Source organism: Ovis aries, chromosome X (genome assembly GCF_016772045.2).
Source record: "Ovis aries strain OAR_USU_Benz2616 breed Rambouillet chromosome X, ARS-UI_Ramb_v3.0, whole genome shotgun sequence".
Classification (NCBI taxonomy): Eukaryota; Metazoa; Chordata; class Mammalia; order Artiodactyla; family Bovidae; genus Ovis; species Ovis aries.
This window is the reverse complement of record NC_056080.1, coordinates 49,167,776-49,193,087: the sequence shown is the minus strand read 5'-3', so window position 1 is coordinate 49,193,087 and position 25,312 is coordinate 49,167,776. Positions and strand designations below refer to the sequence as shown.

At 39.4% G+C, this 25,312-nt stretch overlaps 1 pseudogene; it reads left to right on the top strand.

Annotated features, from left to right (window-relative positions):
• Positions 1 to 20,920: 20,920 nt before the first annotated feature.
• Positions 20,921 to 22,361, top strand: LOC132658758 (endogenous retrovirus group PABLB member 1 Env polyprotein-like; annotated as a pseudogene).
• Positions 22,362 to 25,312: the final 2,951 nt, after the last annotated feature.

The window sequence follows — 25,312 nt, the reverse complement described above, 5'->3', positions numbered from 1 at the left end:
TTATCTTGAGAATCCCATGAACAGTATGAAAAGGCAAAAGATAAGACACTGAAAGATGAACTCACCAGGTCGATAGGTGCCCAATATGCTACTGGAGATCAGTGGAGAAATAACTACAGAAATAATGAAGAGATGGAGCCAAAGCAAAAACAACACCCAGTTGTGGATAGGACTGGTGATGGAAGTAAAATCCAATGCTGTAAAGAGCAATTTTGCATAGGAACCTGGAATGTTAGGTCCATGAATCAAGACAAATTGGTAGTGGTCAAACAGGAGATAGCAAGAGTGAACATCAACATTTTAGGAATCAGCGAACTAAAATGGACTAGAGCAGGTGAATTTAACTCAGATGACCATTAATTCTACTACTGTGGGCAAGAATCCCTTAGAAGAAATGGAGTAACCATAATACTTAATGAAAGAGTCCAAAATGCAGTACTTGGATGCGGTCTCAAAAATAACAGTATGATCTCTGCTCATTTCCAAGGCAATCCATTCAATATCACAGTAATCCAAGTCTATGACCTTTACCAGGAATGCTGAAGAAGCTGGATTTGAATGATTCTATGAAGATCTATAAGACCTTCTTGAACTAACACCCCAAAAGCTGTCCTTTTCACTATAGGGGACTGGAATGCAAAAGTAGGAAGTCAAGAAACACCTGGAGTAACAGGCAACTTTGGTCCTGGAGTACAGAATGAAGTAGGGCAAAGGCTACTTTGCAAGAGAACACACTGGTCACAGCAAACACCCATTTCCAATAACACAATTGAAAACTCTATATATGGACATCGCAAGATGGTCAATACCAAAATCACATTGATTATATTCTTTGCAGCCAAAGATGGAGAAGCTCTATACAGTCAGCAAAAATAAGACCAGGAGCTGGCTGTGGTTCAGATCATGAACTCATTATTGCCAAATTCAGACTGAAATTGAAGAAAGTAGGAAAAAGCACCAGACCATTCAGGTATGACCTTAATCAAATTCCTTACGATTATACAGTGGAAGTGACAAATAGATTCAAGGGATTTGATCTAATAGACAGAGCACCTAAAGAACTATGGTTAGAGGTTCATGACACTGTACAGGAGGCAGTGATCAAGATCATCCCCAAGAAAAAGAAATTCAAAAAGGCAAACTGGTTGTTTGAGGAGGGCTTTCAAATGGCTCAGAAAAGAAGAGAGTTGAAAGGCAAAGGAAAAAGAAAGATATACTCATTTGAATGCAGACTTCCAATGAATAGCAAGGAGAGATAAGGAAGCTTTCCTCAGTGATCCATGCAAAGAAATAGAGGAAAACAATAGAATGGGAAAGACTAGAGATCTCTTCAAGAAAAGGAGAGATACCAAGGGGACATTTCATGTAAAGATGGGCACAATAAAGGACTGAAATGGCATGGACCTAACAGAAGTAGAAGATATTAAGAAGAAGTGGCAAGAGTACACAGAAGAACTATACAAAAAAGATCTTCACGACCCAGATAACCACAATGGTGTGATCACTCACCTAGAGCCAGACATCCTGAAATGTGAAGTCAAGTGGGCCTTTTGAAGCACCACTATGAACAAAGCTAGTGGAGGTGATGGAATTGCAGTTGAGCTATTTCAAATCCTCAAAGATGATGCTGTGAAAGTGCAGCACTCAATATGACATCAACCTAGGAAAACTCAGTAGTGGCCATAGGGCTGGAAAAGGTCAGTCTTAATGACTGACCTTTAGAAAAGCAATGTCAAAGAATGCTTAAACTACCTCCCAATTGCACTCATCTCACACACTAGCAAAGTAATGCTCAAAATACCCCAAGCCAGGCTTCAATAATATGTGAACCGTGAAGTTCCAGATGTTCGACTTGGATTTAGAAAAGGCAGAAGAACCAGATATCAAATTGCCAATATCCGTTGGATCATCAAAAATGCAAGAGAGTTCCAGAAAAACATCTACTGCTTTATTGACTATTCCAAACCTTTGACTGTGTGGATCACAACAAACTGTGGAAAATTCTTCAAGAGATGGGAATACTAGGCCACCTGTCCTGCCTCCTGAGAAATCTGTAGGCATGTCAGGAAGCAACAGTTAGAACTGATCATGGAACAACAGATTGATTCCAAATTTGGAAAATACAGCAAGGCTGTATTTTGTCATCCTGCTTATTTAACTTATATGCAGAATACATCATGTGAAATGCCAGGCTGGATGAAGCACAAGATGGAATCAAGATTGCCAGGAGAAATATCAATAACCTCAGATATGCAGATGACAGCACATTTATGGCAGAAAGTGAAGAAGAACAAAAGATCTTTTTGATCAAAGTGAAAGTGGAAAGTGAAAATGTTGACTTAAAACTCAACATTCAGAAAACTAAGATCATGGCATTTGATCCCGTTGCTTCATGGCAAATAGATGGGGAAACAATAGAAACAGTGACACACTTATTTTGGGGGGCTCCAAAATCACTGAAGATGGTGACTGCAGCCATGAAATTAAAAGTCTCTTGCTCCTTGGAAGAAAAGTTATGACAAACCTAGCCAGCATATTAGAAAGCAGAGACATTACATTGCCAACAATGGTACATCTAGTCAATGCTTCGGTTTTTCCAGTAGTCATGTATGGCTGTGAGAGTTGTACTATAAAGCTGAGCGCCACAGAATTAATGCTTTTAAACTGTCGTTTTGGAGAAGACTCTTGAGAGTCTCTTGGACACCAAGGAGATCCAACCTGACCACCCTAAAGGAGATAAATCCTGAGTATCCATTGAAAGGGCTGATGCTGAAGCTGAAGCTCCAATAATTTGGCCCCCTGATGAGAAGAAGTGAATCTTTTGAAAAGACTCTGATTCTGGGAAAGATTGAAGGTAGGAGGAGAAGGGGACGCCAGAGGATGAGATGGTTGGATGGCATCACTGATTCAATGGATGTGAGTTTGAGTAGGCTGCAGGAGTTGATGATGGACCGGGAAGCCTGGCATGCTGCAGTCCATGGGGTCAGAAAGAGTCAGACATGACTGAGTGACTGAATTGAACGGAATTGATTCTGACAGTTGTGAGGTGATACCTCATTATAGATTTGATTTGCATTTCTCTAATAATTAGTAATGTGGAGCATTTTATCATGTTTGTTGGCCATCTGTACATCTTCTTTGGAGAAATATCTGTTTAGGTCTTCTGCCCATTTTTGGTTGGGTTGTTTGCTTTTTTTCTTATTGAACTCCATTAGCTGTCTTTAAATTTTGGAGATTAATCCTTTCTTCATTGCTTCATCTGAAAATATTTTTTCCCATTGTGAGGGTTGTCTTCATTTTGCTATGGTTTTCTTTGCTTTGCAAAAGCTTTTAAGTTTAATTAGGTCAGATTTTGGGGGTGGTTGCTTTTATTTTACTTTAAGCAGTGGCTTGAAAAAAGATCTTGCTATGGTTTTTGTCAGAGAGCGTTCCATTTATATTTTCCTCTAAGAATTTGATAATATCTGGCTTTACATTTAGGTCTTTAATCCAGCTTGAGTTAAGATTTTTGTGGTGTTAGGGAGTGTTACAATTTTATTCTTTTACATGTAGTTGTCCAGTTTTCCCAGCACCACATATTGAAAAGTCTGTCTTTTCTCCATTGTATATTCTTGCCAACTTTGTCACAGATTAGTTGGCCATAGGTGTGTGGGTTATCTCTGGGCCTTCTATGTAGTTTGATCTATATTATGTTTCTGTACCATTACCATACTTTCTTGATTACTGTGACTTTGTAGTATATTTTGAAGCCAGAGACTCTGGGTCCTCCAGCTCTATTTGTCTTTCTCAAGATTTGGCTATTTGGGGTCTTTTTGTTTCCATACAGATTATAAAATTTTTTGTTCTGGTTCTGTGAAAAAAGACATTGGTAATTTGATAGACATTACACTGAATCTGTAGATTGCTTTGGGAAGTAGAGTCATTTTCACGGTCCAAGAACATGGTGTATCTCTCCATCTGTTTTTGTCATCTTTGATTTCTTTCCTCAGTATCTTTTAGTTTTCTGTGTATAGGTCTGCTTCTTTAAGTAGGCTTATTCCCAGGGATTTTATTCTTTTTGTTGCAAGGCAAATGGAATTATTTCCTTAATTTCTTTCTGAACTTTCATTGTTAATACATAAGGATGTAAAGGATTTCTGCATATTAATTTTGTATCCTGCAACTTTGATTAACTGCAGTAGTTTTCTGGTGGCATCTTTAGGCTTTTCTATGTATCTGAAAACAGTGATAGTTTTACTTCTCTTTTTGTTTCCAGTTCTAATTGCTTTTAGTTCTCTGATTGCCATGGCTGGAACATACAAAATTATATTGAATAATAGTGTTGAGAGTGGACACATTTGTACTGCTTTTTATCTTTGAGAAAATGCTTTCTACTCTTCACCATTGAGAATGATATTCATTGTAGGTTTGTCGTATATGGCCTTTATTGTGTGGAGGTATGCTCTGTCTATGACCACTTTCTGGAAAGTTTTTTTTTTTTATCATAAATGGATATTGAATTTTATCAGAAATTTTGTGCATGTATTGAAATGATCATATGGCTTTTGTTCTTCAAATTGTTAGTATCATATATCACTTTGATTGATTTGTATATATTAAAAAAAATCCTGCATTTCAGTGATAAATCTCACCTAATCATCGTGTATGATCCTCATAATGTGTTATTGAATTTTGTTTGCCAGTATTATGTCAAGGATTTTTGAGTCAATATTCATCAGATATTGTCTGTAATTTTTCTGTGTGATATCTTTGGTTTTGGTATAAGGGTGAAGGCAGCCTTGTAGAGTGACCTTGTGGGGTGTTCTTCCCTCTGGAATTTTTTGAAAGAGTTTGATAAGGATAGCTGTTAGCTTTTGTCTAAATGCTGAATAACATTTGCCTTGTTTGTTGGAAGATTTTTTATCACAGTTTCAATTTCATTACTTGTGATTGGTCTGTCAATATTTTCTATTTATTCCTGTTTCAGTCTTGGAAGGTTGCTCCTTTTCTAAGAATTTGTCCATTACTCCCAGGCTGTTCATTTTATTAGCATATAGTTGGCTTGTAATAGTCTCCTTTACTTCTTCATATTTCTGTGGAGTCAGTTGCAATTCTCTTTTATTTCTAATTTTATTGAGTTGAATTATCTCCCTTTTTCCTTGATGAGTCTGGCTAAATGTTTATCAATTTTTAAAATCTTCTCAAATAACCCACTTTTAGTTTCTTTGATCTTTTCTATCATTTCCTTTGTATTTTTTAAAATTTCTTCTCTGATCATTATGATTTCTTTCGGTCTAAAAAATTTGGGGGGTTTTGTTGTTCTTTCCACAGTTGCTTTAGGTTTAATGTTAGGGTGTTTATTTGAGATTTTTCTTGTTTCCTGAGGTAGAATTTTATTGCTATAAATTTCCCTCTTAGAACTACTTTTGCTGCATTTCATAGGTTTTGGATCATCAAATTTTCATTGTCAGTTTTTTCTAGGTACTTTTTAAAAATTTCTTCTTTGATTTATTCAGTGATCTCTTCACTTTTTGGTAATGTATTGATTAGCCTCCATGTGTTTGTGTTTTTTTACATTTGTGTTTCCTTTAATTGATTTCTAATATCATAGAGTTATGCTCATAAAAGATGCTTGATATGTTTTAAATTTTCTTAAATTCACCAAAGCTTGATTTCTGACCTGACATGTGTTCTAGCCTCTAGAATGTTCTATATGCACTTGAAAACAAAGTGTATTCAGATGCTTTCAGATGGAATATAAATTAATTTTAAAAACAAAAAATAAAAGCAGCAAAAAATTCTTCTTTGAGTAACATCAGAGGAGTGAATAAACATCTCTTTCTTTGAAAATAGATCAATTGTCTGTTTGGTCTATTGTGTCATTTAAGACTTGTGCTTCCTTATTAATTTTCTGTCTTAATGATCTATCCATTGGTATAAATGAAGTGTTAAAGTCCCCCACTATTATAGTGTTACTGTTGTTTCCCCCTGTTATGGCTTTTAGCATTTGTCTGATGTATGAAGGTGCTCCTTTGTTGGATGCATAAGTATTTATAATTGGTATATGTTATTCTTGGATTGATCCTTTGATCATTATGTAGTGTCCTTCATAGTCTCTTGTAACATTGCTTAAAATTTATTTTGTCTGATATATGTTTTGTTGCTGCAGCATTCTTTTGATTTCCATATGCATGGACTATCTTTTTCCAGCCTTTCATTTTCAATCTGTATGTGTCTCCAGGTCTGAAGTAGGTCTCTTGTAGACAGCAGAAATAGGGGTCTTGTTTTTGCATCCATTCAGCCAGTCTGTGTCTTTTGGTTGGAGCGTTTATATCTTTTAAATTTAATTATCAATATGTATGTTCCTATTACCATTTTGTTAATTTGGGGGGAAATTGTTTTTTAGATTTTTTTGTCTTATATTTTTTTGCCTACAAATGTTACCTTAGCATTGTTGTAAAACTGATTTGGTGGTCCTGAATCTCTTAGATTTTGCTTGTCTTAAAGCTATTGACTTCTCTATCAAATCTAAATGAGATCCTTGCTGGGTGGAGTAATCTTGGTTGTAGGTTTTCCCTTTTTATCACTTGAAATATATGATGGCACTCTTCTTGCCTGTAGAGACTTTTCTTTGAAAAATCAGCTGATAACCTTATGGAGATTCAGTTGTATATTATTCATTGTTTTTCCTTTGCTGATTTTAATATTTTTCTTTGTATTAAATTTTTGTTAGTTTGATTGATATATGTCTCAGCATGTTTCTCCTAGGATTTATTCTGTGTTGGGCTCTCTGTACTTCCTTGACTTTGGTGACTATTTTCTTTTAGGAAGACTATTTTCCTCCTAAGGGAGTTTTAGACTATAATCTCTTGAAATATTTTCTCAGACACTTTCTTTTGCTCATCTTGTTCTGGGACTCCTATAATTCAAATGTTGGTGCATTTAGTGTTGTCCCAGAGATCTCTGAGACTGTCTTAATTTCTTTTGATTCTTTTTTCATTATTTCCACCATTCTGTCTTCCAGATCACTTATCCATTCTTCTATCTCATGTATTCTGTTATTGATTCCTTCTAGTGTACTTTTCATTTCAGTTATTGTGTTCTTCACTTACTGTTCTTTAGTTCTTCTAGATTATTGTTAAACATTCTTTTATTTTCTGGATCTGTGCCTTCATTCCATTTCCGAGATCTTGGGTCATCTTTACTATCATTACTCTGAATTATTTTTCAGGTAGACCGCCTATTTCATGTTTATTTATTTGACCTGTGGGTTTTTACCTTGCTCCTTTGTCTCCAACATATTTCTTTATCATCTCATTTTGTCTAACTTATTCTCTTTAGGTCTCCTTTCTGCAGGCTGCAGGATTATAGTTCTTCTCGCTTCTAGTGTTTTCCCTCTGGTGGTTGAGTTTGGTTCAGGGGTTTGTATCAACTTCCTCATGGTAGAGACTGGTGTCTGCCCTCTAGTGGGTTGAATTGTGTCTTGTCCCTCTGATGCTCAGGGCCATATCAGGTGGTATGTTTTGGGGTGTCAGTGAGCTTAGCATGTTTTAAGCAGCATGTCTGCTAATGGGTGGGACTGTGTTCCTGTCTTTCTGGTTATTTGACAGTGAGGTGTCCAACACTGGAGCTTACAGGCAGTTGTGTGGAGCCAGGTCTTAGTGTCAAGATGAATTCCAATGGGAGAACACAAACCAATTAATATTTCCTGAGCCCAGGAAGTCTCTGATGGTCCAGTATCCTGGACTCAGTGCTCCCATCCTGGAGGCCCCAGATTGATCCCTGGTCAGGCAACCAAGTGCCCACAAGCTGTGCAGCATGGCCAGAGAATAAAAGTGAAAAAAGGAAAAGGAAACAAATATAGAAAACTCAAGACAAATAGCAAAAATAAAAAGAAACAGCAACAACAATGCACACACATCACCCAAACTTACAAATCAAACACAAGACAAATGATAAAACAAAACCAAAGAAACACAAACAAAGAAACAGACACAGAACAAAGAAAGCAAAAAATAAGCAAAGAAAGAAGCAAATAAAAGAATTTTAAAATGAAAACAGTCAATAAAGACTAAACTAACAAAAGCAAAAATTGCAAATCAAAACCAGAAAGCAAACTAAGAAAAGCAAAGAAAATAGAAAACAAAGTCATTAAAATGATTTAAAAACAAAGCAAAGATCAAAAGCAGGAAGATAACTAAAAAGTAAATAAAAATAGAAAAATACAAAATATACATTAAGAAAACCTTTTAAAAATAATAAATAATAAATACAATAACATTGGATATGCCTCTGGACCTGCTGTGGACACTGGGCAGTAGATCAGACTTTGGCCTGGCCCATCTCCTGTGTGTATTACTTCCCCAACTTCCACTGCTACTAAAGACAGACCTGTCTCAGATTTGGCAACACTTTTTATATATTCAGATATTCCACAGACACAGGATTTAGAAAATTGATCACAGAAAATTTTTTTTCAGATTCTATTTCACATCTTCCTGTTACCTTGCTATCTCTTTTTTGAGTTTCTCAATTTCTGTTTTATGCTAGTTCCTCATATCTTTGGGCTTCCCTGGTGGCTCAGATGGCAAAGAATCTACCTTCAATGTGGGAGACCTGGATTCAATCCCTGGGTTGGAAAGATCCCCTAGAGAAGGGAACAGCTACCTACTCCAGTATTTTTCCTGGAGAATCCCATAGACAGAGAAGCCTGGCGGGCTACATTCCATGGGGTAGTGGAGTCGTGATCACAGAAATTTAAACCACAGTTCATGCAGCTATATAGAGAGATTTCTATTCCTCTTCCTCAGTCATACCACCCAGGGCCATGGAGCCCTCATTCTAGTCCCCTCTGTTGTATATTCAGAACAAGCAGTGGTCTTCTCCTCAGATCCACTCTCCTAACCCCACACTTTAGCACTCAGCCCCTGTCAGTATTAGCAAAGTCCCATCTCAGGCAGGAGTGCCTGAGACTGATTCCTGAGGAGGCTTTGGCATGGGCAATACTCAGACCCCAGAGCCTATGTGGGCAGAGGAGTCCTTGGTTTGAAGGATGGACAAGCTTGCTCAGATGAGTGCCCCTCTCAGTGCCAACAGAAGCAGAAGTGGGTAGGTGGGGAAGGGGGTTGTAATGGCAGCCCCACCCATTGCACACTATTCAACAATGACCATTTGCTTCTGTAGTGTCCCAGGCTCCTTTTGCAAATATTACTGGTTATGGAACTCCTTACTCCTATCCCTTCCAGTTGTCTTTTTGGAGCCAACAGCTGCTTCCACCCTGGTTCTGTGCTCCAAATCCCACTTTCCAGCAGCCAGTCCCCATCTGCAGCAAGAGACACATGACTCTGGTTCAGGTGTGCCAGTTTTGCCATGGACCACATGCACAGTTCTTTTTCTTATTTTGTCCTGCCTTCCACAGACCATCCACTGTGTTCCCTTTCAATCCCCTGAAGATCCCTTTCTGTCCCAGTTGATTTCCCCACCATGGGAGGGGTTTTTCTGAGTGCAAGAACCTCTCCTCACCTTTAGCTCTTTCCAGGTTCGCTAGTCCCTTTTTTGATTTTTCTTTTCTTTCTTTCACCCTACCTGGTTGTGAAGGGATTTTCCTTGCCCTTTTAGATGTCCAAAGTCTTCCACTAATGTTTAGCAGGTGCTCTGTGAGAACTATTCCACTTGTAGATGTATTCTTGATGTGCTTGTAAGGAGAGACAAATTCCACATCCTCCTATTACACCATGTTGATTCCTCCCTCTCTTACTGAGTTTAGTATCATTTCTTTAAAATTTTCCATTTTAATTATATGTCTAGGTTGAGTCTGTTTGGGTTAATTTTGGAGGGACTCTCTGAGTCTCTTGTGTCTCATAACCATAATTTGTTCAAACACATTTTCAGCTCACTTCTTTCTCTCTTCTCCTTCTGGAACCCCTATTATGCACATTTAATATTATCCCAAGGATCTCATTTCTTACACTTTTTTTTTTTTGCTTGTCATTCTGTCTGCTCTTTGGATTCTGTGATTTCCACTATTCTTTCAGATCACTTATTTTCTCTTTTGTGTAATTTAGTCAGCTATTCATTGTTTTTAGATTGATTTTTACCTCTGAAATTACATTACGTATAGTTTGGCTCCTATTTCTTGTTTCTTGCTTCTTGCTACAATGATCTGCATTTATATCAATAATCTTTCTTTCCTGAGTGGGTGCCCTACTTCAGGGAAATTATTGCTTAAGCAAGTGAGATCTGTGCACTCACAGAAGACCTATGTGCCACCTGTGTAGGCTTCTGTGGCTCTGCTCAAAGGCAGCCTGAATTTGTATCTCTTACTCTGTTTTGTTCATCCCAGATCTAGTTGCAAGGCTGTGGTGTTTCTTTAGTTTCCTTTAATATAAAATAGCATCACCTGACTTTTATTGTCTTTCATAATATTAACATTTTTCAAGAGCCCACATAGTCGTTTTGCAAAATAATTTTCAATTTGGATTAGTATAATTGTTTCATTGTGATTATATACATCTTGTCAGCTATACCTCAAGGGTACATCTTAATTAATCTTTGTCCGTTAATTTTTGCCTTCATCTTTGGTATCCTAGCCCTATCCTTGATCCACTCTATTTTTCCAACAGCAGACTGATCATTTAAAAATGCCAACTGGATTTTATCACCCCATGCTTAAAACCTATCACTAGCTTCTGCTCCTCTTTAGAAAAATATCCAAAGTTCTTAACATTTTACTCACTACTCCCCTCCCCTAGGACCTTATTGCCATTTAAAATTATACCGGTTTATACATGCTTTGGAATCTTTTCATTAACTGTATGTTCTTTTTGAAATATTCTTCCTCATTTTTTACCTGACTATCTCCTCCTCATCATTCATATCTCACTTTAAATATATCCTTAGTGTCCAGGTGGAGAAGGGAATGGCAACCCACTCCAGTACTCTTGCCTGGAGAATTCCAAGGACAGAGAAGCCTGGTAGGCTACAGTCCATGGGATCACAAAGAGTTGGACATGACTGTGCAACTAACTTTGTGTCCAGGAAGAATCCTGAGCCTGCCAGAGAAACAAGGTACTGATTTGTCTTATCTTGATACACTGATTATAACTTGGAAGTGTGTATTTGTGTAATCACTTATTTAATGTGTATTCTATGAGAGCAGTATGAATCTTTTATTCACCACTATATTCCTATGGTTAGCCAATGCCTAGTATGTAGTAGTGATCTCAGTAAATAGTTGTTAAATGAAGGGAAGAGTTTGATGGGAAATGTTGTGGACCTTCAAACTGCTTTTAAGCACACAATTACAGTTATACACATCACTTGATTTGTCCATGAGGTAGAAACATTTGAAGAATCCTGTTCACAAGTCTAGACTTTTCTATTGCACATGCTCATATTTTCTAAAAAACTTAGGTCAGTATCACAGTTACCCTTTGAAACCCAAAGGCCTATCTAAGTTATGTCAAAACTTTTTTTTTTAAACACTTCCATGTGACTTTCAGACCTCCAAGGGCAATGTCTCCCAAACTTAAATAATATCTGGATCCTCTTAAAAAATATATTATAACACCATAGTTGACTTAAGTTATTTTTATTATAACAAGATTTAAGAGTGTACAAACATGAAACTATACATAAATTCTTTATGCTTTTAGTTCCAAAACTATAAAACAAATATATTTCTAAGTTAAATAAAGCCTGCACAGTTAGTAAAATTCAAAATAACAATGTTATTTTTGTTTACAATAATTTACCATTTACAAAATGAATATATTACTATTATGGAGCATGTTACTTTGAATGTTAATCCCTGTACCACTGTACCACTGAAGCTGTTTCCCCACCATATTTTTCTATTCCAGTATTGCAGCAGTATTACTTGTATTTCCAGCTATGATGACATTTAGTCTTCCCTTGGTGAGAATATGTTATTCTATTAACATACTGGAATATATAATTAAAATAACATGCATAAAACAGATTTCAAAATTGATGGCAGTATTGGTTTGTGAGGTAGTCAACCAGATGATCCAGAATGTGAGTTTATAAAGCTATATTATTAGAATAAAAATAAATAACGATGAAATTATTATAGACAACTTGCTGCAACCTGTGATTATGTTCATGGATCCCAAGATGGTCCTGAGTACTTTAGAGAAACAGAACATATAAGGCTTAGAGACCTTACCATCCAGATGTAACGTTTTAATAGCTAAATTCATATTTTCAAAAAGAGATTGCTTTTACTATCAAACAGATCAGCCTTGATGATGGGTTGAGCATTTGGACCTGAGAGGGTAACAGGCAGGAAGGCCAGGGGTCTCTAAATGGAGGAAATAGCCTGCAAGTGTCAGACATTTTTATCTCTCTTAAACGGTGGGAGGAAACAAACTAGCGATATTTTTTCCCCTTCTCTATACAAATTTAAAAGGAGGTTTCTCTTAAAATACTGTGTTGCCATAATCACACCTGGTTTCACCTGAAGTTAACTAGTCTCAAACCTGGAGTTAACCAATACATTTTTCTTATGGAAATGTTTGTCTTAAGCTATGTTAATGTACTATACATTTACCCCAGACTCTGTCTTCAAGTCAGTTCAGTCTAATGGCTCAGAACCTACTTGACAAACCAGTATGTTATACTCAGACATTGTTCCCCTAATCTATGTAAACGAAATTACTTGTATGGTAATCTGCCCTTCTACAAGATTCAAGTCAATCATTTTCGAGCTCCGGATGACTCACCTGGTGCCAAGATTATCCCAAAATACATCTTATGGATGAGGGGCCTGTTGCCATTCCGAGTTTTAAGATATGTCATCCTGCTTATTTAACTCATATGCAGAGTACATCATGAGAAAGGCTGGACTGGAAGAAACACAAGCTGGAATCAAGATTACCAGGAGAAATATCAATAATCTCAGATACGCAGATGACACCACCCTTATGGCAGAAAGTGAAGAGGAACTCAAAAGCCTCTTGATGAAAGTGAAAGAGGAGAGTGAAAAAGTTGGCTTAAAGCTCAACATTCAGAAAATTAAGATCATGGCATCTGGTCCCATCACTTCATGGGAAATAGATGGGGAAACAGTGGAAACAGTGTCAGACTTTATTTTTGGGGGCTCCAAAATCACTGCAGATGATGACTGCAGCCATGAAATTAAAAGATGCTTACTCCTTGGAAGAAAAGTTATGACCAACCTAGATAGTATATTCAAAAGCAGAGACATCGCCGACTAAGGTCCATCTAGTCAAGGTTATGGTTTTTCCAGTGGTCATGTATGGATGTGAGAGTTGGACTGTGAAGAAGGCTGAGTGCCAAAGAATTGATACTTTTGAACTGTGGTGTTAGAAAAGACTCTTGAGAGTCCCTTGGACTGCAAGGAGATCCAACCAGTCCATTCTGAAGGAGATCAGCCCTGGGATTTCTTTGGAAGGAATGATGCTAAAGCTGAAACTCCAGTACTTTGGCCACCTCAAAGAAGAGGTGACTCATTGAAAAAGACTCTGATGCTGGGAGGGATTGGGGGCAGGAAGAGAAGGGGACAACAGAGGATGAGATGGCTGGATGGCATCTCCGACTCGATGGACGTGAGTCTGAGTGAACTCCGGGAGTTGATGATGGACAGGGAGGCCTGGCATGCTGCGATTCATGGGGTCGCAGAGTCAGACACGACTGAGTGACTGAACTGAACTGAACTCTTTCATTAACAAGCTGTTAGTGACTATATAACATCCAGCTGAAGACTAGCAGGGGGGGGGCGGGCACTCTTTCTGCCCCCTTCTGATGCCTATGTCAGAAGCTTTCTCTATCTCCTTTATACTTTAATAAAACTGTATTACACAAAAGCTCTGTGTGATCAAGCCTTGTCTCTGGCCCAGGATTGAATTCTTCTTCTCCAGGGCCAAGAATCCCAGCTTCTTTTTGTGTTTCAACAACAACCTTTCATCTTGGGGGGTTCTCCAGGATCCTTCAGGACAAGGTAAGGATGCTTGGAGCTCTAGGTCTTTGTTCTCCTAGCAAACACATTTTCTGCTATACTTTGCTAACTCTACAGTGTACTTGTGTGAATGAATGACACCCCCTGTATGAAGGAAGTGAGGAGCCCTGCTCTGTGGTTCCACGGTGATCTCATATGGCTTATGGCAGAAACCTGTTGGGGGTTTATACTGACCTGCCAATGCCAAAAGGCACCCAACGTCTCCTTCTGGGACCAGCCAGAAATGGGCAAGGCATGTGGACCGAACTCTCCTTTCTTGGTCAAACTTTTTGGTCTCTTTGACCATTTCATTACTCCTTGGGAATTAGAAATACTAACCTAATCTGTCAGATCATAGACTTTCAAGGGACTTGTGATCTATGCTGTTACTGTGTACTGTTACTTATGTCCCAAACTTAGATTGGTAGTTAGGAAGCATCTAGCCTTGCTAGGAATCGAAAGTTTGGAAGTTAGATGGAGCTCTAGCTCCAAGAGCATCTATGGGGTTAAAGGTTACTCCGATTGGAATTACAATGTTTCCCCCCACCCCTTTGGTAATGTTGGCTCTTAGTGGACCAGAGGAGGCTCTTATACTGGTGTGGTGACACTTGGAAGGAACATCTCAGTTTTATACTTGTACTGGTCTTATTGTGGTCAGGAATATACTCAGGGTTGTGCACAGGCACTCAGGTGATGAATGTTTCCCACAGTGGTCTTAGCCTGGGAGGCACTCTGGAAGGTTACTCTGATTGCACCCTTGTTGGCTTCAGAGGCAAGCAAGATTTTAATGGTGAGGAGCTGGACATCAGTCAGGGATGCCATCAGGTCTACCCCTGGTGCATCCCCACCCCGTCTCAGTGGTAGAACTGGGAGGGACGAGTATGATGCCTGCTTTGGTAAGGGACAGACTAAGTCCAACCAGGAAAGAAAAGCTTTGGTGTAAAGTCTGTCTACACACCCATCTAGAGTAGGGAGGGATGCCTCCAGTAGAAAGATGGTGCTGGTCACTTTTTTCTCTCTTACAGATGGGAGCTAACAATTCCAGCCTCACTCCTTTGAACTGTGTCCTGAAAAACTAGGATAGATTTGATCCCCAAGGCTTAAAGAAGACACACCTGGTCGTCCTATGTGATACTGTATGGCTATAGTACCCACTGGAGGATGACAAATGGTGGCCAGTTGGAGGGTCCCTTAAGTATATTAGAGCTTTTAAAGGTGTTACTCTTCTTTATGACCTTACTTGAAAGGGTGTGATATATTTATCTTGGGACAAATGCTGACTCCTGACTCAAAAAGTTGAGTCTTGGGTAAAAGTGGTTGTTTATGAAGATGAATGGCTTGGTAATGAATCAGTAGGGAAGAGGGAGGACGAGATGGCTGCCCTCCCCACTGGGAATCAGGCGGTCCCAATTACAGAACCAGATTGGGATTACAACACAGCTAAAGAAAGATGGGATCAGAGTCATTTTGTCAGATGTATTCTGGAATGACTCAAGCAGGCATGTGCTAAGCCTTTGAACTATGGCAAATCAGCAAACATAGAACAGGAAGAGCAGGAAGTTTCTGGTAAATTACTAGATAGACTGAAAGAAGCCCTTTGCAGATTCACTGAGATTGATCCCAAACGTGAAGAAGGAAAAGTGATCTTAAAGGTTAGATTTCTCACTCAGTCAGCTCCAGATATCCACCGTAAGCTATTAAAATGGGCATATGGACCAAATCACTCTTTAGATAATCTGTTACAACTGCATTAGACAGTCTATTATGGTACGGAATATGAGGAAAAGCAAGAAGGGCAGAAAAAGACAAAGGAACAGGTGGAAGCTTTCACAATGGCTGTGAGAACCGTTTTTATTTATTTATTTATTTATTTATTTATTTATTTATTTATATTTATTTATTTTAGAACCGTTTTTAAACAGTCTGAAAAAACTGCCCAGAGGGACCCAGGTGAAAAAGGATGGGCTTACTATTACTGTGGAAAGGAGGGGCACATCAAGCGGGATTGCTCTCAGGCATCTAAGCCACCATCTGCAAGTGACCACACTGCAAGAGAGACTGCCCCCAGAGGCGTAGGTTTCACGGGTCAGACACTCAAGACAATCAGGACTGAAGATACCTAGGGGTCCCCACACAAGCTCCCATCCTAATTATACATGAGGAACCCCAGGTATTAACAACTGTGGGAGGCCAATCCATCGATTTCCTTTTAGATACTGGGGCAACTTATTCTGTGCTTACTGAAGCCCCTGGCTCACTTTCTTCCCAATCCACTTCCGTAATGGGACTGTCTGGTACGAGCCAAAAGGTATTATTTCAGTTATTCTTTAAGTTGTAACTGAGATTCTGTGCTATTTTCACACAAGTTTCTGATCGTGCCAGAGTCTCTCTCACCCCTTTTCAGGAGGGATATACTGGGCAAGGTCCATGCCTCTGTTTTAATGAATATGGAGCCCTCCTTTTCTCTCCTTTTAATTGAAAAAAATGTAAATTCTAGAGTATGGGCTGATGGACAATCTGTGGGTCGAGCACAAAATGCTATTCCTGTAGTTGCCAAGCTCAAAGATCCACACTTATTTCCACACAAGAAACAGTATCCACTAAAACCTGAGGTTAAAGAAGGGTTAAAACCTATTGAAAATTTAAAGGAGCAAGGATTATTACTTCCCTGTAACAGTCCATGCAACACTCCTATTTTCGGTATAAAGAAATCAAATGGTAAATGGAGATTAGTTCAAGATTTATGAATAATAAATGAGGCTGTAGTTCCTTTACACCCCATAGTGCCTAATACTTATACTCTATTGTCTGAAATTCCTGAAAGAGCCAAATATTTCTCAGTAATTGATTTGAAAGATGCCTTCTATTCAGTGCCCTTAGTGGAGAAAGTCAATTTCTATTTGCCTTTGAGGACCTGAGGAAGCCAGCTTCTCAGTTAACCTGGACAGCTTTGCCCCAAGGATTTCGTGACAGTCCTCACTTATTTGGACAAAGTTTGTCACGGGGTCTACAAAACTTTAATAACTCTGAAGCGGTGGTGTTAAAATATGTAGATGATATTTTGCTCTGTGCTGAGACAGAGGAAGCTTGTTAACGAGCCTCAGAAGATTTCTTAAACTTTCTGGCAGGCTGTGGTTACAAGGCATCAAGAGAAAAGGCTCAGCTTTGTCAACAATTGGTTAGCTATCTGGGCCTAATCATATCAGAAGGAACTAGGGTCATAGACCCTAAGAGAATTAAAGTGAAAGTGAAGTCACTCAGTCGTGTCCGACTCTTTGTGACCATGGACTGTAGCCTACCAAGCTCCTCTGTCCATGGGATTCTCCAGGCAAGAATACTGGAGTGGGTTGCCATTTCCTTCTCCAGGGGATCTTCCCTACCCAGGGATTGAACCCGGGTTTCCCGCATTGGAGACAGACTCTTTAACCTACTAAATCATCCCCTACTTATGACTTTAAGACAATTGAGAAGATTTTTGGGAATCACAGGCTACTGTTGCATTTGGATTCCAAGTTATGGAGAACTTGCCCAGCCTTTAGTATAAATTTATAGCTGAAACTCAGCAGGCCCAAACCGACAAACTGGTTTGGTCTCCAGATACTCAAAAGGCTTTTAAGGCTCTTCAGACCGCTCTTCTGCAACCTCCCACTTTGAGCTTGCACACAGGGTCAGAATTTAATTTGTTTATCACTGAAAGAAAAGGTATGGCCTTGGGAGTTTTGACACAATCCTGAGGGCTTCACCAGCAACCTAATGCTTATCTAAGCAGAGAATTAGATGTAATTTGACGTGGGTGTCCCCACTGCCTAAGAGTAATTGGGGCAGCAGCTTTATCAGCACCCAATGCTTTAAAAACAATTAATGGATGAAACCTCACTGTACTGACTTCTCATGATGTGAATGGAATCTTAAATTCTAAGTTTAATATTTGGATGACAGAGAGTAGGCTTCTTAAATATCAGCCATTGTTGTTAGAAGGACCAGTAACTAAGCTTAAAGTTTGTGGAAATTTAAATCCTGCCACTTTTCTTCCTGAGAAGAAAAATGAAACACATGATCACGATTGTTCCCAATTTCTAACTTTAAACTATGCAGCTTGGGAAAATCTAATGAATACTCCATTAGACAATCTTGATATGGAAATATTTACAGATGGCATTTCTTTTGTTCGAGATGGAAAGCATAATGCAGGTTACGTCCTGGTGAATGCTGTACAGGCTTTAAAAGCAAAATCTCTCCCCCCAGGTAACCAGTGCTCATTTAGTGGAGCTTGTGGCTCTGACCTGAGATCTAGAGTTAAGCAAAGGCAGCGAGTAAATATCTAAACTGCCCAGAATATTGGAAATATAAGCAAAAATAAACAAATGGGACCTAATTAAACTTAGAAGTTTCTGCACAATAAAGGAAACTATAAGCAAGGTGAAAAGACAGCCTTCAGAATGGAAGAAAATAATAGCAAGTGAAGCAACTGACAAACAACTAATCTTAAAAATATACAAGCAACCCTTGCATCTCAATTCCAGAAAAATAAACGACCCAATCAAAAAATGAGACAAAGAACTAAATAGACATTTCTCCAAAGAAGACACACAGATGGCTAACAAACACATGAAAAGATGCTCAACATCACTCATTATCAAAGAAATGCAAATCAAAACCACAATGAAGTATCATTTCACGCCAGTCAGAATGACTGCGATCCAAAAGTCTAAAAGCAATAGATGCTGGAGAGGGTGTGGAGAAAAGGGAACCTTCTTACACTGTTGATGGGAATGCAAACTGGTACAGCCACTATGGAGAACAGTGTGGAGATTCCTTAAAAAACTGGAACTAGAACTGCCTTATGACCCAGCAATCCCGCTGCTGGGCATACACACCAAGGAAACCAGAAATGAAAGAGACATATGTACCCCAATGTTCATCGCAGCACTATTTATACTAGCCAGGACATGGAAGCAACCTAGATGTCCATCAGCAGACGAATGGATAAGAAAGCTGTGGTACATATACACAATGGAGTGGTACTCAGCCATTAAAAAGAATGCATTTGAATCAGTTCTAATGAGGTGGATGAAACTGGAGCCTATTATACAGAGTGAAATAAGCCAGAAAGAAAAACACCAATACAGTATACTAACTCATATATATGGGATTTAGAAAGATGGTAACGATAACCCTGTATGCGAGACAACAAAAGAGACACAAATGTATAGAACAGTCTTTTGGACTCTGTGGGAGAAGAAGAGGGTGGGATGATTTGAGAGAATGGCATTGAAATATGTATAATATCACATATGAAACAAATCACCAATCCAGGTTCGATGCATGATACTGGATGCTTGGGGCTGGTGCACTGGGACGACCCAGAGGGATGGTATGGGGAGGGAGGAGGAAGTGGGGTTCAGGATGGGGAACACGTGTATACCTGTGGTGGATTCATGTTGATGTATGGCAAAACCAATACAATATTGTAAAGTAATTAACCTCCAATTAAAATAAATAAATTTATATTTTTAAAAATTAAAAAAAATCTACACTGATTCTAAGTATGCTTATTTGACTTTACAGGCTCATGCTGCACTATGGAAAGACAGTTTAAAACAGCAACAGGAGAACCTATTAAGCATTTCAGAGAGGTTGAGAGACTTTTAACTGCTATATATTGTCCTAAAGAACTAGCTGTTATGCATTGCAAAGGACACAGCAGGGATGGGAGTAAAGTTGCCAAAGGCAATCAGTTGGCTGACTGTCAAGCCAGAAAAGTGGCACGTTAAGAAACCCCTTCATTGCACAGGCCTTTGATCTGGACAGGTCCTGTGGAACAGGAAAAACCACAGCATAGTGAGGGAGAAATAGAAAGATATGAGAAAAGAGGAGCAAAGATTACTGATAAAGGATGGTTACAGACCGAGGATGGACGATTAATACTTCCTGAAAATGCTCAGTGGAAAATTCTTAAGGGTTTACACCAGAGTTTTCATTTGGGTGCAGAGAGTACTTACCAGATGGCTTCTCGTTTGTTTGAAGGTAAAAATGTAATGAAAACTTTAAAGAACATTATCAAAAGGCGTGAGGTTTGTCAGAAAAATAACCCAAAGACTGAAAAGCTAGCAAAATCTGGATTACAATGAAGTGGGAAGTATCCTGGAGAGAACTGGGAAATTGATTTTACTCATATGCCAAAATCTAATGGATATTCTTGCTGACAGGTTTGGGTGGATATTTTTACTGGATAGATTGAGGCTTTTCCCTGTCGTGTTGCTAAGGAGGTTATAAAGATTTTAATCCATGAAATTGTCTCCAGGTTTGGGCTGCCACAGAGCCTTCAGAGTGACAATGGCTCCACCTTTAAAGCTGCTGTAACTCAGTGGGTATCTAAAGCTCTAGGGATAGAATATCACTTACACCATTCCTGGAGACCCCAATCCTCAGAAAAGGTTGAAAAAGCTAATGACATTATCAAAAGACATCTGCACAAATTAACTCAAGAGACACAGGACAATAGGCTTAAAGCTCTACCCACAGCTTTAATGAGGGCTCAAACTTTCCCCCAAAAGGAGGGACTGTCCCCCTTTGAATGTATTTATGGATGGCCTTTCTTATGTACAGACATTGTTATAGACCCTGAAGCCTTGGAATTAACTAATTATGTAATTCAGCTCTCAGCATTTCAATAGGCATTAACAGAACTCCAGGAGACAACTCCTGACCCAGCCTCTGAGTCAAACAAGACTCTATTTGAGCCAGGAACCCAGGTCCTCATAAAAACATTGGGGTCTGGGGGCCCATCACTCTTGCCCCTCTGGAAAGACCCTTACCAGGTTATTCTTTCTTCTCCCACAGCTGTCAAAATGCCAGGAATTGATTCGTTGGTACATTACACTCGAGTTAAGAGGTGGCATCCTGACCAGAACTGACTTCATTTTGTCATTACTTTCTATGCTCTGACTTTGTACTTTTCAGATGGGCCTGATAATCTATGTGAGCCTACTTCTGCTGACTCCAAATATTCTGAGTCTGCAGTTTGATCCTCCAGACAATGCCTTCTTGTCCTGGGCTCACTCCTACACTGCATTCCACAATCAGTCTAACTGCTTAGTCTGTGGAGCACTCCCGTCTTCATCAGTGAAAGACTTCCCGTGGTGGACATCTCCACTTCAACGAAAAGACTTTCTCCAAGTCTTCGAATACTTTCTAGAACAGTCATATGTGATGCCTTTTCATCTGATGACATCTAACAACCTTAATAAGATGGACGGGTGCAACACTTTGTACTTTAACTATGGACATAACATGACTTTTAATTTTGATTATACGTTGTCTCTGTTTAATGACTATTTTGCTACACATAAGACAATTAGGTCTAAATCTAATGTGTGTGTGTGTGTGTGTGTGTGTTTTTAACCTGAGGTTTATCAAATAAGGAATGAGGTTATATGGCTAACTCCTGAAAAAGGACATCTAATGTCTATTGCCCCTATATGCTGGGAACAAACAGAGCCATCCCCAGAAGTTAGCCAACAAGTTAATTACAATGATTGGAAACAATTGAAATTTTTGCCTCAGAAAATATACAATGTAATCATTCCCGTGTTCAGGTCCTCCCTTTGTCTGGCCAGGCACTAATTGGGACTGGATATCTCAGTCATGCTGGCTTGCTCCAAATGGGAATTATTGGATATGTGGCTCTTACCTATGGGCATGACTTCCCCTTGGTTGGATTCGGAGATGCACCCTGGGTCTAGCCTTTACACATGGTTTTAAATTTTCAGAGCTTCCAGAAAAGCCTGCTAATTTACTCCACCTTAAAACTCGGTGGGCAAGGTCTGTATTTCACTGGTATGATTATTTGGCTCCAGTGTTTGTTCCCTCTTTGAGAACTACAGATGTTATGCTATGAGTGGATTCTCTGACTAATTTTACTCAACAAACATTACAAGATTCTCAAAAAATTATTTCAGCTCTTAATGCTTAACAAGCACAGATTAGAAAGGTGGTTTTACAAAACAGATTGACTTTAGATATTCTGACAGCTGTACAAGGAGGAACTTGTGCCATATTCATACTCAATGTTGTACATATATACCTGATAATGAGCACTAATGTTACTCATTTTACTAAACACATGAACAAGATGATTGGGACTATGGCTACTCCTGAAGCCTCAATTGCCTCACTTTGGGAGATGTTAACTAGTTCCCCATAGTGGAAAACTATCTTAATTACAATAATTCTGATTGTTTTGTTTTTGCTGTTTGCTCCCTGCATCTGTAACTGTGTAACTGGATTTGTTTCTAGTTGTGTGAAAGCTTTTAAGTTACAAATGGTTGCTCAAATGCCTGCTACTGCTGCAGCTTCTTCCAACTACTACTTGGGGCCCCTGGATCAGAAATCCTCAGTATGAGGGTTAAGGAGAATATGTTGCCTCACCAATTTGGGGACAACACCTCTTGTCAGCTTGGAAGCAGTTACAGAATGGAGATGATGCCCCTTTTCCCTAGACAACATAATTCTCTTAAAAGAAAAGGGGGGATGAGAGGGTAACAGGCAGGATGGCCAAGGGTCTCCAAACGGAGGAAATGGGCTGCAAGTGTCAGACATTTTTATCTCACTGAAACGGTGGGAGGAAACAAACTAGCAATATTTTTTCCCCTTCTCTATACAAATTTAAAAGGAGGTTTCTCTTAAAATACTGTGTTGCCATAATCACACCTGGTTTCACCTGAAGTTAACTAGTCTCAAACCTGGAGTTAACCAATGCATTTTTCTTATGGAAATGTTTGTCTTAAGCTATGTTAATGTACTATACATTTACCCCAGACTCTGTCTTCAAGTTGGTTCAGTCTAATGGCTCAGAACCTACTTGACAAACAATTATGTTATATTCAGACATTGTTCCCCTAATCTATGTAAACGAAACTATTTGTATGGTAATCTGGCCTTCTACAAGATTCAAGTCAATCGTTTTCTGGCTCAGGTTGACTCATCTGGTGCCAAGATTATCCCAAAATACATCTTATGGATGAGGGGCCTGGTGCCATTCTGAGTTTTAAGACATTCCTTTCTTTCATTAACAAACATCCATATATATAATATATAACATCCAGCTGAAGACTAGCAGGGGGGTACTCTTTCTGCACCCTTCTGATGCCTATGTCAGAAGCTTTCTCTATCTGCTTTATATAATAAAACTTTATTGCACAAAAGCTCTGAGCGATCAAGCCTTGTCTCTGGCCCAGGATTGAATTATTCTCCTCCAGAGGCCAAGAACCCAGGCGTCTTTTCGTGTTTCAACAACAACCTTTCAGATATTACCTATAATAATTAGAAAAGTGTCCATTAACTATTTAGTGGTCGTTGAAGTAGATCAAGAAGGTGGAGTAGGATGTGAAACTCACCTACTCCCCACAGCACTGTTTATAATAGCCAGGACATGGAAACAACCTAGATATCCATCAGCAGATGAATGGATAAGAAAGTTTTGGTACATATACACAATGGAGTATTACTCAGCCATTAAAAAGAATACATTTGAATCAGTTCTGTTGAGATGGATGAAACTGGAGCCGATTATACAGGGTGGAGTAAGCCAGAAAGAAAAACACCAATACAGCATACTAACACATATATATGGAATTTAGAAAGATGGCAATGATGACGCTGTATGCAAGACAGCAAAAAAGACACAGATGTGTATAGCAGACTTTTGGACTCAGAGGGAGAGGGAGAGGGTGGGATGATTTGGGAGAATGGCATTGAAACATGTATACTATCATGTAAGAATCGAATCACCTGTCTATGTCCGATGCAGAATACAGCATGGTTGGGGCTGGTGCCTGGGGATGACCCAGAGGGATGTTGTGGGGAAGGAGGTGGGAGGGGGTTCATGTTTGGGATCGCATGTACACCCGTGGTGGATTCATGTCAATTTATGGCAAAACCAATACAGTATTGTAAAGTAAAAGAAAGTAAAAATAAAAATTAAAAAAAAAATCTACATGTGAAACGACTCTCACAGAACATCTAGTGAATACTGGCAGAAGACCTCAGACCTCTGAAAGGGCAAGAAAATCTCCATGTAGATGGGTAGGACAAAACAAAACTGAAAGAGAAAGAAATTTGCAATGTCACCTGTGCCCCTGAGAGGTAACAGTGAAAGAGGAAAGGTTTCTACACACAGGGAAGTCCCCTCACTGGTGGGGAGGTCAGTCCGGATGGGAGCATATATTTTGAAGCCTCAGAAGAGAGCACAGTAACAGGTTTATGGAAAGCAAATAGAGAGAGACTTCACAGAAGATTTAGTGCTGACTGGCACTCCCCAGCCTGAGATGCTAGTCCGCTGGGGCAGGGCAAGCTGGGTAGTGAGACTGGGGCTTCAGAAGGTAGGTGAGGGGAGATGACGAGGACTGGCTGTTCAAAGATAGCCTGAGGTGGCTGGGAGGTACTGCATCACAACAGAGGAAGTCTGGGAAGAATCTTGGGCCCACCAGAGATGCAAGGTACAGTTGTTGAGGGGCACATGAGTAGATGGGCAGGACCATCATAGGAGTTTCTTTTGTGGCAGGCACTGCCTGCATGAACTATGAGGAGAGCATAAGCCACTGCTTCCATCTCAGACTCCAGAGGTGACAAGGAATGCTGCCACCACTGAGGGTCCTGTGAGCAGGTACAGGTCACAGCCATCACCATTCCAGGAGTGTGCATAAACTGCCAAAATCAAGGGTTCTGTGACTTGGTGCTAACCTCTGCTCCCACTTGCTCAGGCGTATGTGCAGCCAGCTACCTCTACCTAGGGACCGTCAACCAGCAGCCAACTGCTACCAGTACCTTCCTGGCAGCATGTGTTCTGACCATGCACTTGCACACCCACTATTAAGAAGATAATGGCTAACACATGCTGAGGAAAGGGAGGGCAAGCATCCAAACAAAAAAGAGCCCTCGTGTCAAAAAATACTAATATTAAGCTCACACAAGCTATTCAGGGATACTCACACATGTAAATAGCCCTTCAGACTACAGTCAATGTTTGTTTCTTCCAAACTCACAAAGTAGGAGAAATATAAGCAAAATAAAAAAAAGTAGAGGAATCACTCTCAGTTAAAAGACCAAAAGAATTCCCCTGAAGATGCAAACAATGAAACAAACCTCTTCAATCTAGCAGATGCTGTAGTTGTTCAGCCACAAAGTTGTGTCCAGTTCTTTGCAACCTCATTGACTTCAGTGTGCCAGGCTTCCCTGTCCTTCACTATCTCCTAGAGTTTGCTCAAATTCATGTCCATTGAATTGGTGATGCTATCAAATGATATCCTGTGTCACCCCCCTTCTCCATTTGCCTTCAGTCTTTCCCAGTATCAG